The sequence below is a fragment of the Notamacropus eugenii genome, chromosome 3 (assembly GCF_028372415.1).
Source record: "Notamacropus eugenii isolate mMacEug1 chromosome 3, mMacEug1.pri_v2, whole genome shotgun sequence".
NCBI classification, from domain to species: domain Eukaryota; kingdom Metazoa; phylum Chordata; class Mammalia; order Diprotodontia; family Macropodidae; genus Notamacropus; species Notamacropus eugenii.
Genome location: NC_092874.1, coordinates 459201663 through 459215279, shown reverse-complemented (window position 1 = coordinate 459215279; position 13617 = coordinate 459201663). Strand labels below are relative to the sequence as shown.

The window sequence follows — 13617 nt, the reverse complement described above, 5'->3', positions numbered from 1 at the left end:
TGAATTTCAAGTGCTGCAAGGATCCTCAGAGGCCATCTAGCCTATGTATGAGCAAGAATTTCCTTCAACCAGCCAAATAGTCATCCAGGTGTCACTTGTAAACTCCCATGATAGTTTACGGAGGAAGCCTACTCCACCTTTGAACACCTCCATTTTTTAGGAAACTGAGCCTAAATCTGCAACTTCTATCCACTGCTCCCAGTTCTGCCTTGTGAAGTCAAGCAAAACAAGACTTGAGACCATGTGGAATAAGATATATGTAGAAGGAAAGGAATATAGAGGATGGGAATTCAGGCCCAATGAACATGAGGTGCTCGAGAGTCTAAAAAAAGTAAACTCAGGATATTTCACTTTCATTGGACCATGTGCTAAGTAGAAGAGTCTAATGTGAGCTGAGATGGGGAAAGAAGATGGTACCAAGAGATCTGGGAAGCTTGAACACCACACTGAGATACTTGAACTCTACTTGGTCGGTGATAAAGTCTTTGGAGGGTCTGAACAAAGAAATGACAAGAATCTTCCAGCAGTATTTTCTGATGGACTTGAAGGGGGAGTGAGTAAAAGTAGGGAGACACATTGAGGGGATATTGCAGTAGTTCCAAGTGAGAGATAATGAGAGACCATGCACTAAAGAGGTGGCAGTTGGGATTAAAAATAAATGACAAATGGAGAAATACTTTGGAAGGCTAGAAATGGAGCCCATCTCCTCATTTTCAAATTCCAACACTATAACAGCTGTTTACTGTCACCTGTATAGGATCCCTTTCCATTATTGTATACAGTAAATCAAATGTAAAAATACATCTTATTTATTCAGTCTGTGGAAGGTATATTGAGTTGTTCATTATACTAAGTCCTTCTGCATATCTGGTTCGAATTAAAGATTCAAATGATGATGCCTGATGCGAATGGAGATTTGGGGACCCTTTGCGGTAATGATGGAGCCCCCTAAGGATCTGAGGCTCAAAGATTGGGAACCATTGTGCTACAGCATCAGGATGAGAATTAGGCATTTCTGTGATATGGTACTTTAAACTAGATAGCCTGTACCTACTGTATTGACAAAGTCAAAAATGGATATGGTAGGAGCTTGTGACGGCACTTCCTTAGAGAACATAAATGTGTAAACTACTGGGCAAAGTGGAAATAATACCAACTCTGGAGTCAGAGGACTAGGTTTAAATCTGTCCTTTGACCTTTCCTACCTGTGTGACTTTGGGCAAGCCTCCTCAGTCCTCTGTTTCCGGATGTTGTTTTAAATGGCCTCAGGTATTCCTTTAGCTCTATATGGAAATTTCTTTAAGTTCCTGTGATGTCTGCTTTGGGCAGGTAGTGTGCTTGCTACCTTCAAAGCTTTGAAGGGCTTTGGAATAAAAGACAGATTCAAGTTATGGTGTATGGTCCCAGAGGATCCAAGGAGGAGCTGTGGAAAAGGTTGCAGCAGCAGAGTTAGGCTTGATGTCAAGGGAATTCTTATAATAATGGGAGCTAATCCAGGGTAGGATGGGTTCCTTAAGGAACTGGTGGTTTTATCTTAATGCGATGTCTTCAAGCACCAGTTGAATGAGCCTTTAGAGATATTCAAAGTAGAATAGGAGGTAGTTGAAGGTAATCAAACAAGATGGCGGTTTATTGGGATGGATTGGTCTAGATGACTCCCAAGCGTCTTTTCATCTCTGAGATGCTGGGATAGTTTTATAAATCAGTTCTTCTTTCATCCCTTTCTCTGTTGCTAGGAAATCAGGTATCTACTTTGTGAAGACACAACATTTTGAATTCTTCTGTAGTGAGATTTACCTCTCCCTGCGATTTGTCCCTGCCATAGTGGAAAGTGATAAATGTAAGGATAAGGAAAAATGACTCACAAATATCAAGAGACTTCTTAAATAACCAATTAAACACTGAGTTCCCAAGGCCTTTCAAAATGGCTTCTCAAAGGTCAGTGTGTGATTCTGTGCCTAAAAGTGGCTAGAAGTGGTAAGCAGGGAAAGAAGAAAAGAAAGCAGAAAGGAGTGGAGGAAGGGGGAAAGGAGTAAAAGAAGAAAGGAATGAATAAAAGATAAGAATAAAATGAGAAAGAAAAAATGGAGGGAAGAAGGAAAGAAAAGAGAAGAAAGCAAGAAATAAAAGAGGAAGTGAGAATAATGGAAGAAATGTGTGTGTGAGAGGGAGGGAGGGGAAGGAGGGAGGAAAGGGAGAGAGAGAGAGTGGAGAATAAGAGGATAAGAGGGAGGGAAGGGAGAGAGAGAGGAAAGGGGAGAGAGAGAGAAGGGAGAGAGAGAGAGAGGAGAATAAGAGGATAAGAGGGAGGGAAGGGAGAGAGATAGGAAAGGGGGGGAAAGAGAGAGAAGGGAGAGAGAGGGAGAGAGAGGGGTGGAGAGAGAGAGAAAGAGAGAGAAAGAGAGAGAGAGAGAGAGAGAGAGAGAGAGAAGAGAGAGAGAGAGGAGAATAAGAGGATAAGAGGGAGAGAGGGAAGGGGTGGGAAGGAGAAAGAAAGAAGCATGATGCAATGAAAAGAAGGTTGTATTTGGAGTCAGAGGACCTGAGTTTGAATCCTAACTCTGCTACTTATTGTCTGTGTGACTTTAAACAAGTCCCTTCTCTGATAACTTTCCTCAGCTATAAAATAATGGATCAGTCAAGTTAACCTTTAAGCACATTATAGTTCTAGATCTATGAGCCCAAGATAGGAAAGAAAGAGACTGAAGGTAGAATATCAAGAAGAAGAAATTTTAGGGGTATCTAAAAATAGAATTTGACTCTATGGTAGCTAATTTATTTAGTTGTCAAGTATATGAAAGATAAAACGCATGTCTCATTAAAAATATCATAACATGTCTTTTGCATAGAAGCAGAGCTTGCTATCATACTGTACAGGAAGAGAAAGTTGGACTATTTTTAGATGGAGGGATTGTCCTGTTGTCGGTCTTCAGTTAATTAGTTGTAAGGAGGAAGTTGATTTTTAACTTGCTCAAGAAATTATGTCACCCCATTACTGCACTTTTCTTTAACTTTTCAGTTAGGCTTTGTATTTATAAGTAATGAGAACTCCAGTTATGTGGACAACATTCACCCGGAGAGGTTTTGTCAGCAGAAATTGAATCAAGTCTTTTATTTTCCATTTCTACCTTCCAATGCATTTCATGAGTTTCATTTCTCCAAGAACGAAGTTAAAAAGGGATGTAAAAAGGGACTGGCTCTTTTGGGACAAAATCAGAAAATAACACTGGAGAAAACGTTAATATCTAAGCTTTTCCGGACCAGAAATAATGTTCAGTTTGTGAAGTTTCCCTGACCTTTGTGACTGGGTCTGGTAGAGAGTTTAATTTGTCTAAGGACTGAGCCTCTTGTCCTTTAGGGGAATACTAACGTCAAGGCGATTTTCTCCAGATAAGCCAAAGAAAAAAATAACCATATCTCCTGTTCGTGAAGTATTTTTCATACGTTGTCTCGTTTGATTCTCACAACCACCTGATGATGTCGTTACTATTATCCCAATTTTTATAGGTGAGAATATTGAGGGTCCAAAGAGGTTGTTACTTTTCTAAGGTCACAGATCTAATAAGTGACAGAGATGGGGTAGAAATCCAAGTTTTCCTGCCTCAAGCTCTAACCCTCTGTCTCTACCTCATTCTCAGACCCACTACTCCAGGATGCTCCAATTCATAGATAAAACATTGATCCTTTCTCTGAATTCTTAATTCTTCCCTTTTAGTTTGGGCTGAAATCATCCATCATTTAAGTGTCATCTTCAGGCATTTAACTGAGATATAATTAATATGGATGCTGTCCTTGGTATATTTTTTCTGTGTGATCCATCTCACTCCTTTAAATGGCAGAATCCTGCTTTTCCTTCCAATGCTGGCCTCTGGTAAATGGGAGCAGATTCTTTTCTTTCTTGTCTACACCTCACAACTCTGCTCAGGATTTTCAGTGACAAGATGTTTTTACTTCATTTCAATTTGTATATGTCTTGGAACGGACCCATTTTCTGTTCCATTGCTAGCACTCTGTTGACTCTTGTGATGACTTATAGCCCCCATACTTTCCTTGATTTCTTCTCCTGTCTTTGCATAAGAACCTGTGAATTAGACAAATGATTCTTTTCAAATTACACTTCGCTTAGCCTTGTGGCCCCAACAAAGGCTCTAAAGGAAAACCATGACAAGGATCATTCAAGCAATTGCTGAGCTGTGAACTAGAGGAAGGGAAGTCTGATCTTAAAAACAAAACATTCAAACATCCTGAGTTGAGTTTTCAGTGGGCTGCTGGCAAAATATATCTTCTGTTGCTAACTGAGCTAAACAAACACAGGACTTTTCTAACCTAGAAACTGAAGAAAATGTCCCTGGGAAGTTATGTGCTTTCAGTGATGTTAGAGAGGTCCTGGGGAGTGATGATATAGAATTGGGAACCACATTCAGATGAAAACAACATGCAGAACTTGCAACATCAAGTCAGGACATGAGGACAAAGTTTGCTTTCCCTCCCGTTCCCTGCAGCTTCTTTTTCTCAATCTAGTGTCAGTTACCGTTTTAATATTTCATATGATCATAGATTCAGAGCTGGGAGGGACTGTAGGATTCATCCAATACTATTCCCTTCTTTTTACATATGGGGAAACTGAGGTTCAAAGTAATTAAGTAATTTAGCCAAGGTCATACAGCTGGGAGAATCGAGATTTGAACCCATCACATATCATATGAGATTATGACTCTAGAGATGGATGGGGTCTTAGAAGTCATCTAACCAACAACCTTCACTCTATGAATAAAGAAACTGAGGCCTAGAGAAGGGAGGGGGGAATGCCCAAGGTCATACAGGTCATGAATTGCAGAGCCAAGATTTATAGTCAGGTCTTCAGTCTCCAAATCCAGTTCTCTTCACACCATACCATGCACTACCTTAAGAGCATCCCATAACAACAGTTTGACATGTCTTGACCTCCAACGGGCAGCTAACCACTTGAAATCCAAACCTCATCCATTTCTTCCATTGCTTAGGATTAAAGTCAACTCTTCACCATCATCCCTCCTTCCATTTGACCTTTCTTTCATCCAGTTTACAACTCTAGGAATCAAGAGATCTCTCTACTTTTTTCATTGACATTTAATCAGTTTTCATTTGTGCTTACTTTTAATTAAGGAAACACTATTTATCCCCATCCTTGGAGAATGCCATCCAGACTCTTGACATTTATTTAGGGAACTGTGTCTTGCAAAGTTTTTAGGGCCTGGTTGTTTGAAGACGACAATCATTCAAGTCTCTCTCCCAACTGAGGTGTTTCCTCATCTTTATAGGATCATACTAAACAAGTGTCCCTGTACATGAATCATACCTCCATCACACTGAAATTCAAATTCAAGCTTTGGCTTAACTGATCAGTGATCAGCAGGGAAATGATAGAGCATTTCAAAGCTATGATATTTTTCTGTTATGTCTTGAAAGATGACAGATATTTTCTCAACAGATATTTCTTCCTCAGGAGATTATTTCTTTTCCTGCTTGTATATTCTCCCCCCCTTTTTTTTTTTTCAGAAAACCATTGTCATTGACAGTAATGTCTAATCATTATTACAAGGGAATTTGTTCTGTGCAGATTGAGTCTTGTGGGTGAAGAGCTCTGAGAAAAATTGCTAAATTGTTGGCTATTGTTTCTTTTGTTAAACATTTGCCCTCAGATAATTCAGTTTTCTGTTCCATGAGAAATGTATGTACCCTTTCTGTGAGCAGTGGAATGACCCTAGTAAGGGACAGGGCATGACTTGTGATGGTTGTATAGGTTGATTACCAATGAACTCATTTATAGAAAAGAAAATTTCTCTAATTTATCAATGTAGTTTAAAAGCAATAGACTGTCAGAGAATTTTGGGTGGGAGAAAGAGAAGGAAGGGAGATGGGTAGGGAAGAAGATACTTTAGCCCAAGGAGACCTGTTTGGCCTCAATTTATCAAACCACACAGTGATAGCAGGTGAGTCTGGGATATAAAACGGCCAGGGATAGGATTCATGTTACATGAATGATACCGGTTTTATTCCCGTCAAGAAAATATTGCTTCTGTGAGCCTCCAAATGAATAAGAGGGTTTCATTTTCATGACAAGAGGATGATGGGCTCCCTGAGAACTGAAAAGAATCATGACACTTTACAAATGCTGAAAGGATCACGATGGAAAGGCCAGCAAAAGAGACACAATGGCATGTGTTTGGAGATGACTGAGTTTGTATTGTAGCTGCCAAGTCACCCAGGGATCAAAGTCACTCCCAAATGGATCATAGACTTAGAACCAGAAGGAATGAGCCCTCCAAGGTCAGATAGTTCAGACCCCTAATTTTATAGAAGAAGAAACTGAGGTCAAGAGAGAGAAAGTGGCTTGCCCAGCATCACACAGGTAGTAAGAGATGTGATGTGAATCTTGAACCTATGATCTCTGATTCCAAATTCAGGGATCTTTCCTCTCCCCCATCTTACCTCATAAAGGAACAATGCAAATAGCAGAGATGGCAGCAGCGACCTTGTGAACATGGAATCCCCAACAGTGTAACTTTGCAAAGATGTCCTGATGACTATGAATGAATGAATGAATGTGTGTGTGTGTGTGTGTGTATGTATCCCCTTAGAATATGAGTTTCTTGAGGGCTGATACAATAATTTTGGCTTTCTTTGTATCTCCAGCACTAAGGATAGTTCCTGGAACATACTAAGTGCTTAATAAATACTCGTTGACTGATTTGCTCATATATAAAACATAAAGCTATACATACATACTTGAGGAAATACACATATACATTTCTAAGCTTTTATTTAGTATTTTATTTTCCCATAGATACATGTAAAAACAATTTTTAACATTTATTTTTAAAACGTTGAGTTTCAAATTCTCTCCCTTCCTTCCTCCCCACCCCTCTTCATTGAAAAGGCAAACAACTCGATATAACTTATACATGTGTAGTCATGCAAATATATTCATAATAGTCATGTTGTGAAAGAAAGAAAACATAGACAAGAAAAAAAGTCAAGAAAAAGAAAGTTAAAAAAATTTGCTTCAATCTGTGTTCAGATGCCAATAATTCTTTCTCTGGGCATGGATAGCATTTTTCATCCTAAGTCCTTCAGAGTTGTCTTGGATCATTGTATTTCTGAGAATAGCTAAGTCATTCACAGCTGGTCATCTTACAAGATTGCTGTTACTTTGTACACAGTATATTTCACTTTGCATCAACTCATTCAAGTCTTTCCAGGTTTTTCTGAGATCATCCTGCTCATCATTTCTCTCCATTATAATCACATACCACAACTTGTTCAGCCATGCCCCCAGTTGATGGGAATCCCCTCAACTTCTAATTCTTTATCCCCAGAAAGGAGCAACCATAAATATTTTTTATTTTTATAAAAATATTTTATATTTTTCCATTTTTAAAAAATCTCTTTTGGGATATAGACCTAGTAGTGGTATTGCTGGGTCAAAGGAGATCACATATAGATTTCAATTAAACAAATATTTAATAAGGCCTCCTAAATGCCATACACCATGTTCAATTTTGGGGATAGAAGGATAAATACAATCACATCTCCTGCCCTCATTTAGCTTACAGTTTGAAGGAGATAAACAGCTTACACAAAGAAAATTGAACACAATTGCACCAGCAACTGGGACATCACAATATCAGTATTGTGGGGAAATGACAGTTGAGATAAGCATTGAAGGAAGACAGGGATTGTAACATAAATGGTGGAAGTAAGCATGGAGTTCAAATGAGGAATAGAGACAGCCTGTGCAAAAGAAAGGAGACACAAAAGAATAGCATGGATGAGGAAGCAAGTGCTGGCCTATTTGGGTGAAACACATGAGAAGGAAATAATGTAAGTCTGGACTGGTAAACTGGAAGAAGATTGTGATGGTCTTTGCATTTTATCTGAGAGGAGACTCCTGGACTTTCTCGAGGAGGGGGATGCCATGATCAGACCTGCAAAAAAAAAATGCTGTGTAAATACCAGGTAGCATTATTGTCTAATAATCATTTCAAAATAAAATGTTTATTGAACAAATAACTTGTTCTTAATTAACCTGTATTGGATCCTAGTTGGCATCACTCCCCTTCCTAAGTACTTATAAGCTGTTTGTTTCTTTTTAAATGTCTCTTTTCCCCCCTAATTAATTTATTTTTAGTTTCCAACATTCACTTCCACAAGATTTTGATTTCCAAATTTTCTCCCCATCTCTCCCCTTCCCCTATCCTAAGAGGGGATACATTCTGATTACCCCCTCCTCCAGTCTGCTCTCCCTTCTATCACATGCTACTATGGTCTTCTGTTATCACCTTTCCCTCTATTTTCTTGTATGGCAAGATAGATTTCTACATCCCATTGCCTGTATGTCTTATTTTCCAGTTGCATGTAAAAACAATTTTTAACATTCATTTTTAAAACTTTGAGCTCTACCTTCTCTTCCTTCCTCCCTCCTTACCCACCCTCATTGAGAAGGCAAGCAATTTGATATAGGTTATACATGTGTAGTCATGCAAAACACTTTCATAACTGTTATGTTGTAAAAAACTAACTATATTTCCTTCCATCCTATCCTTCCCCCCCATTTATTCTATTCTTTCTTTTGCCACTGTCCCTCCTCAAAAGTGTTTACTTCTAATTTCCCCTCCTCCCATTTGCCTTCCATTCTATCATCCCCACCTTTCCCCCTTCTTCCCTGTAGCGTAAGATAGATTTTCATAACCAGTTGAATGTGCATGTTATTCCCTCCTTAAGCCAAATCTGATGAGAGTAAATTTCTCTCTTTCCCTCTCCCTATCCCCTCTCCCCTCCATTGTAAAAACCTTTCCTTGCCTCTTTTCTATGAGAGATAATTTACCCCATTCTATGTCTTACTTTCTCCTTTTTGCAATATATTCTTCTCTAATCCCTTAATTTTATTTCTTTAGATATCATCCTTTCACATTCAACTCACCCTTTGCCCTCTGTCTATGTACTTAATCCCTCCAACTATCCTAATACTGGGAAAACTCTCAAATTTATTATTATATTTTCAAACATAATTTCAAATATTATATTTTCATTAGCAATGTAAACAGTTCAAATTTAGTAATTCCCTTATGATTTTTCTTTCCTATGTACCTTTCCATCCTTCTCCTGATTCTTATATTTGAAAGTAAGATTTTTCTATTCAGTTCTGGTCTTTTCATCAAGAATGCTTGAAAGTCCTTTATTTTGTCGAATGACCATTTTCCGTCATGAAGTGTGATACTCAGTTTTGCTGGGTAGATGACTTTTGGATTTAATCCTAGCTCTGAAATATCATATTCCAAGCCCTCTGATCCCTTAATGTAGAAGCTGATGTATCTTGTGCTGTCCTGATTGTGTTTCCACCATACCCAAATTGTTTATTTCTGAATGTTTGCAGTATTTTCTCCTTGAACTCTGGAATTTGGCTACAACATTGCTAGGAGTTTTCTTTTGGAATCTCTTTCAGGAGGCAGTTGGTGTATTCTTTCAATATCTATTTTACCATCTTGTCCTAGAATCTCAGGGCAGTTTTCCTTGATAATTTCTTGAAAGATGATGTCTAGGCTCTTTTTTTTTTTATTATGGCCTTCTGGTAATCCAATAATCTTTAAATTGTCTCTCCCTGGATCTATTTTCCAGGTCAGTTGTTTTTCTGATGAGATATTTCACATTGTCTTTTGTGTTTTCATTCTTTTGGTTTTGTTTTATATACTTTTTAAAAATTTTTTTCACAAAATCATTAGTTTCCATCTGCTCCATTCTAATTTTTAAGGAATTATTTTTTTCATTGAGCTTTTGGACCTCCTTTTTCATTTGGCCGATTCTGCTTTTTAAAGCATTCTTCTTCTCATTGGCTTTTGGAGCTCTTTTTCCATTTCGGTTGATCTGTTTTTTAAGATATTATTTTCTTTAACATTTTTGGGTCCCCTTTAGTAAGTGGTTGACTTGTATTTCATGAGTTTCTTGCATCGCTCTCATTTTTCTTCCCATTTTTCCCCTGCTTTTCTTGATTTTCAGAATCCTTTTTGACTCTTCCACAGCCTGGGACCAATTCATATTTTTCTTGGAAGCTTTGGACGTAGGAGTTTTGACCTTGTTGTCTTCTTCTGGTTGTATGTTTGGATCTTCCTTGTCACCAAAGTAAGATTCTTTAGTCTGATTTTTTTTCCAGTTTTTGCTAATTTTCCTAGCCAATTACTTGACTTTTGAGCTCTTTTTCAAGGTAGTTCTCTCCTTCCAACAGGGGTGGGGGTGTTCTGTCAGCTGCTTGATCTGCTCCCCCCCCCCCCCGTGATCTGTGTACATACAGCCCCAGAAACAGCCACTGTTGCTTCTGCTGCTACTGTGGGCTCCACCACCCCCTCCATTGCCCTGGGGCTGAGGTCAGACTACATTACTCTCTCAGACTGGTCCAATAGATTTTTTCCAAGTTGTCCTCAGTGTTTTGGGGTTGAGAAGTCTGAAAACCACCATGGCTGCCAGTGATTCAGTTCCTCCCTGCCCCCCCCCCCCATCTGCTCAGGTCCTGGCTGTGTTGGTGAGGCTGGACTTCACTCTACTCCCAGCCTGGTGTGATAGATGCTTCTCATCAACCTTCCAGGCTGTCTTGGGCTAGAGATTTCCTTCACACAGTCCTGTGGGTTCTTTAGCTTCAGTTTAGAGCCATCTTGCCTCTGCCTGAGCATTAAATGTCTCTTCTTAAATTTTGCTAGCCTTCATAATTCTCAGAATCCACCTTTTTCTACTTTGAAAATTGGAACAGTATTTGCCCATTTCCAATTTTCTCCAATCTCTATACTTCTTCACAGGGTTTACATTTTATGATTCCAAATGGAGAGAGAGAGAGAGAGAGAGAGAGAGAGAGAGAGAGAGAGAGAGAGAGAGAGAGAGAGAGGGAGAGAGAGAGAGATATCAGGCATCTGAGAAAACCAAATCAACCAAATGGGGAGCTTTCCAGGAAACTCAGATTTTAGAATTGTATAATTGAGAACAAATCAAAAGTGATATAAGCTTAACTATTACCAGAGTTCAAGACTTGAAATGCCATCTAATTCACTCTATATTGCTTGACCATACCAGAGACACATAAATCCAATAGCAAAGATATTTAATTAAGATGTGAAACAACATAAATAACAGAGAAAGGAATCATGTGATAAAACATGTTCTTTTGCTGCACACAAAATATACAATCTTCTATAATTTTTACAACTCCCAGGAAATTGTAATCAAATTCCATTTTAATTCCTCTGGTTTTCCCAGCATGCCCAGTGGGAGTTGGGAAGAATGGGTGAAACATAATAATTTTGGAATTCATAGGCTCAGGAGTAAATAGGATGTCCGTCTTCTGAGTCTTGGAATTTCTTTCTAAAGAGCCCTGCCTTGCCTCTGGAGTCATCACAATGCATCTGCAGCTTTGTTCCAAATGGTACTCTTCTTTCTCCAAACTGTAGCCAGAGCACCTGATCTTTCCTCTCCTAAATCTGCTTCACTTTTCTTCTCTCTACTAGTGTTCTTGTCCACAACACCTTCATTCAGTAAGTGAAAAGGTTCTTGATTTGTATAGTGCATCTTACCATCTCCTCCTGGAGATATCACCATTCTGTGGGCTCATCAGACAGCCTTCTGGAAAATGTGATGAGAATTAGCTACATGATGCAGTGGATAGAGCACAGGACTCAGAGTCAGGAAGATCTGAGTTCAAATTTGGCCTCAGACACTAGCTAATCCCTTAAATTTTCTTTATGTCAGTTTCCTCAATGGGGATAATAATAGCACTTACCTCCCAGGGTTTTTGTGAGATACATTTGTAAAATGCTTTGAAAATCTTCAAGCGTTACATAAATACCAACTATCATTTTCCTCCTCATCTTCTTCATCCTCATCATCCTCATCATCATTTCTGTTCATGTTGTTTAGCCCAGTAAAATGTATGTAGTCCAGTGTTTGCAAGACCAAAGCTCAGAATGGGGAAGACTTGCAAAAATACTAATGATATTTTAAAAAAACTTTTAAACCTCAGTTTAGAGAAAAAAAATGAATAAGCTCAGTGCTTGGGGCAGATGGTGTAAAATAAACAATTCCTACTCTTCCATTCAACAAATTTGGGAAATTAGATTGCAGTTTCTGTAGATCTGAACCAAGTGTAGTGATGTCCTCCTGAGGCTTTAAGAGGATTAGGTGTCCTTGGCTGAATCAACTTTTTGGAATTGTTTCAGCTAGTGGATATAACAGATGAGGAAACCAAACGCAAATAGGTCCAGTCATTTTAGAAATGTGGTTCAGAAATTTAAGTCTGCATTTGGCAAAAACACAAAACAGAGCCTACTGAAAAAAGTGAATTACCAATCTATTTTCTTCCAGGGGGAACAGCAATGGTTGGGGTCGTGCTGGAGGTGGGACTGGTGGGCAATTATTTTTTTCTCATTGAATCTGAGAACACTGGGGAGAGGTTAATCTTACCAAGGCATTCAAATCTTCAGAGCACTTAAAGAAATTGAGTTTCTTCCTGTGGTTCCTCACTAAACAGGAAACCTGAATCCATGGATCACAGCAGCTCTAGATAGGTTTGTCATGTGTATGAAATATATTCAGAGAGAGAGTGGGGAGTGAAGAAGTTAAGAAACTTCTTAACACGCAACACATTGGGGATGGGGGAGGGGAACTTCTTAATAGTAGTTTTCATAAATGCATATTATGGAAAGGCAATTTGATATAATGGATAGACCATCAGTTTGAATTCCTCCTTAGATACTTACTAGCTGAATGACCCTGGGCAAATTATTTGATCTCTCTCAGCCTCAGTTTTCCTATCAATAAAAGAGATATAATAGTAACATACATATTATAGCATTGTTGTATATAAGAGATCATGTATGTAAAGTGCTTTGCAGGACATTAAAGAGTAATAGAAGTGAACTATTATTAAGACCAAAAAATTCCAGTCTTCATGGCATGTATTTTGCATTAATACTTCATATCTTATTTGATTCAATTCAATAAGTATTTATTGTTTAACAAGCAATTCTTTGTGGAAAACTCTTTAAGGTCAGGAAGACTAGAGTTCAAATCCTACTTGAAACATTTGTTTACTGTATTGCCCTGGAAAAACTTTAACCTCTTATTGGTCCTTAGGATACAGCAGTAAATCAGATGGCAGTTCTTCTTTAATAGTATTTCCACTTTTAAAACTATTCTGTTTCTAATGTTGAATTATTTGAGAAGGCACAATATTTTGGTGCTAAATTTTCTTTTCTAGGTCTTCAGTAGCAGAAGCTACTAAATAATAAAGGATCTAAGGACTTGCGTATGTGGTTGCCAACTCAAGTCTCTACAAGTGTTGCTTCTCCAGATAATGTCTATAGGAGTGTGTTCAGAAGTTGGACTAGTGATCTTGAGGGTGTTTCTGTTCTTGGAATTCTAGGGCTTACCTGGCTATCCACAGCATTTTGTTGATGGTTCATGTTACCGGTAAGTAGGATTGTGGGCTGTCTTCCACAAAGATTGCTCCTCTCTATGATGGTTACTGGGGCTTGGCTGGAAGGACTGGGGGTCTGTGGCATTTTGTTATGCCCAAGGCTCTGGGGTGCATGATCCTTG

The 13617-nt window shown here is 38.6% G+C and overlaps 1 long non-coding RNA gene across 21 annotated transcripts in view; it reads left to right on the top strand.

Moving 5' to 3' along the window:
- The window catches only part of LOC140497613 (uncharacterized), a 414232-nt gene that overhangs the window by 374859 nt on the left and 25756 nt on the right, over nt 1-13617 (top strand). For 20 of the 21 annotated variants that reach the window (XR_011964788.1, XR_011964787.1, XR_011964786.1 and 17 more), the window contains one exon: nt 13277-13488. The exons of the other annotated variant lie outside the window; for it this stretch is intronic. This is a non-coding gene — a long non-coding RNA (uncharacterized lncRNA). The remainder of the gene's footprint in view (nt 1-13276; nt 13489-13617) is intronic. 21 annotated transcript variants of the gene reach the window in all.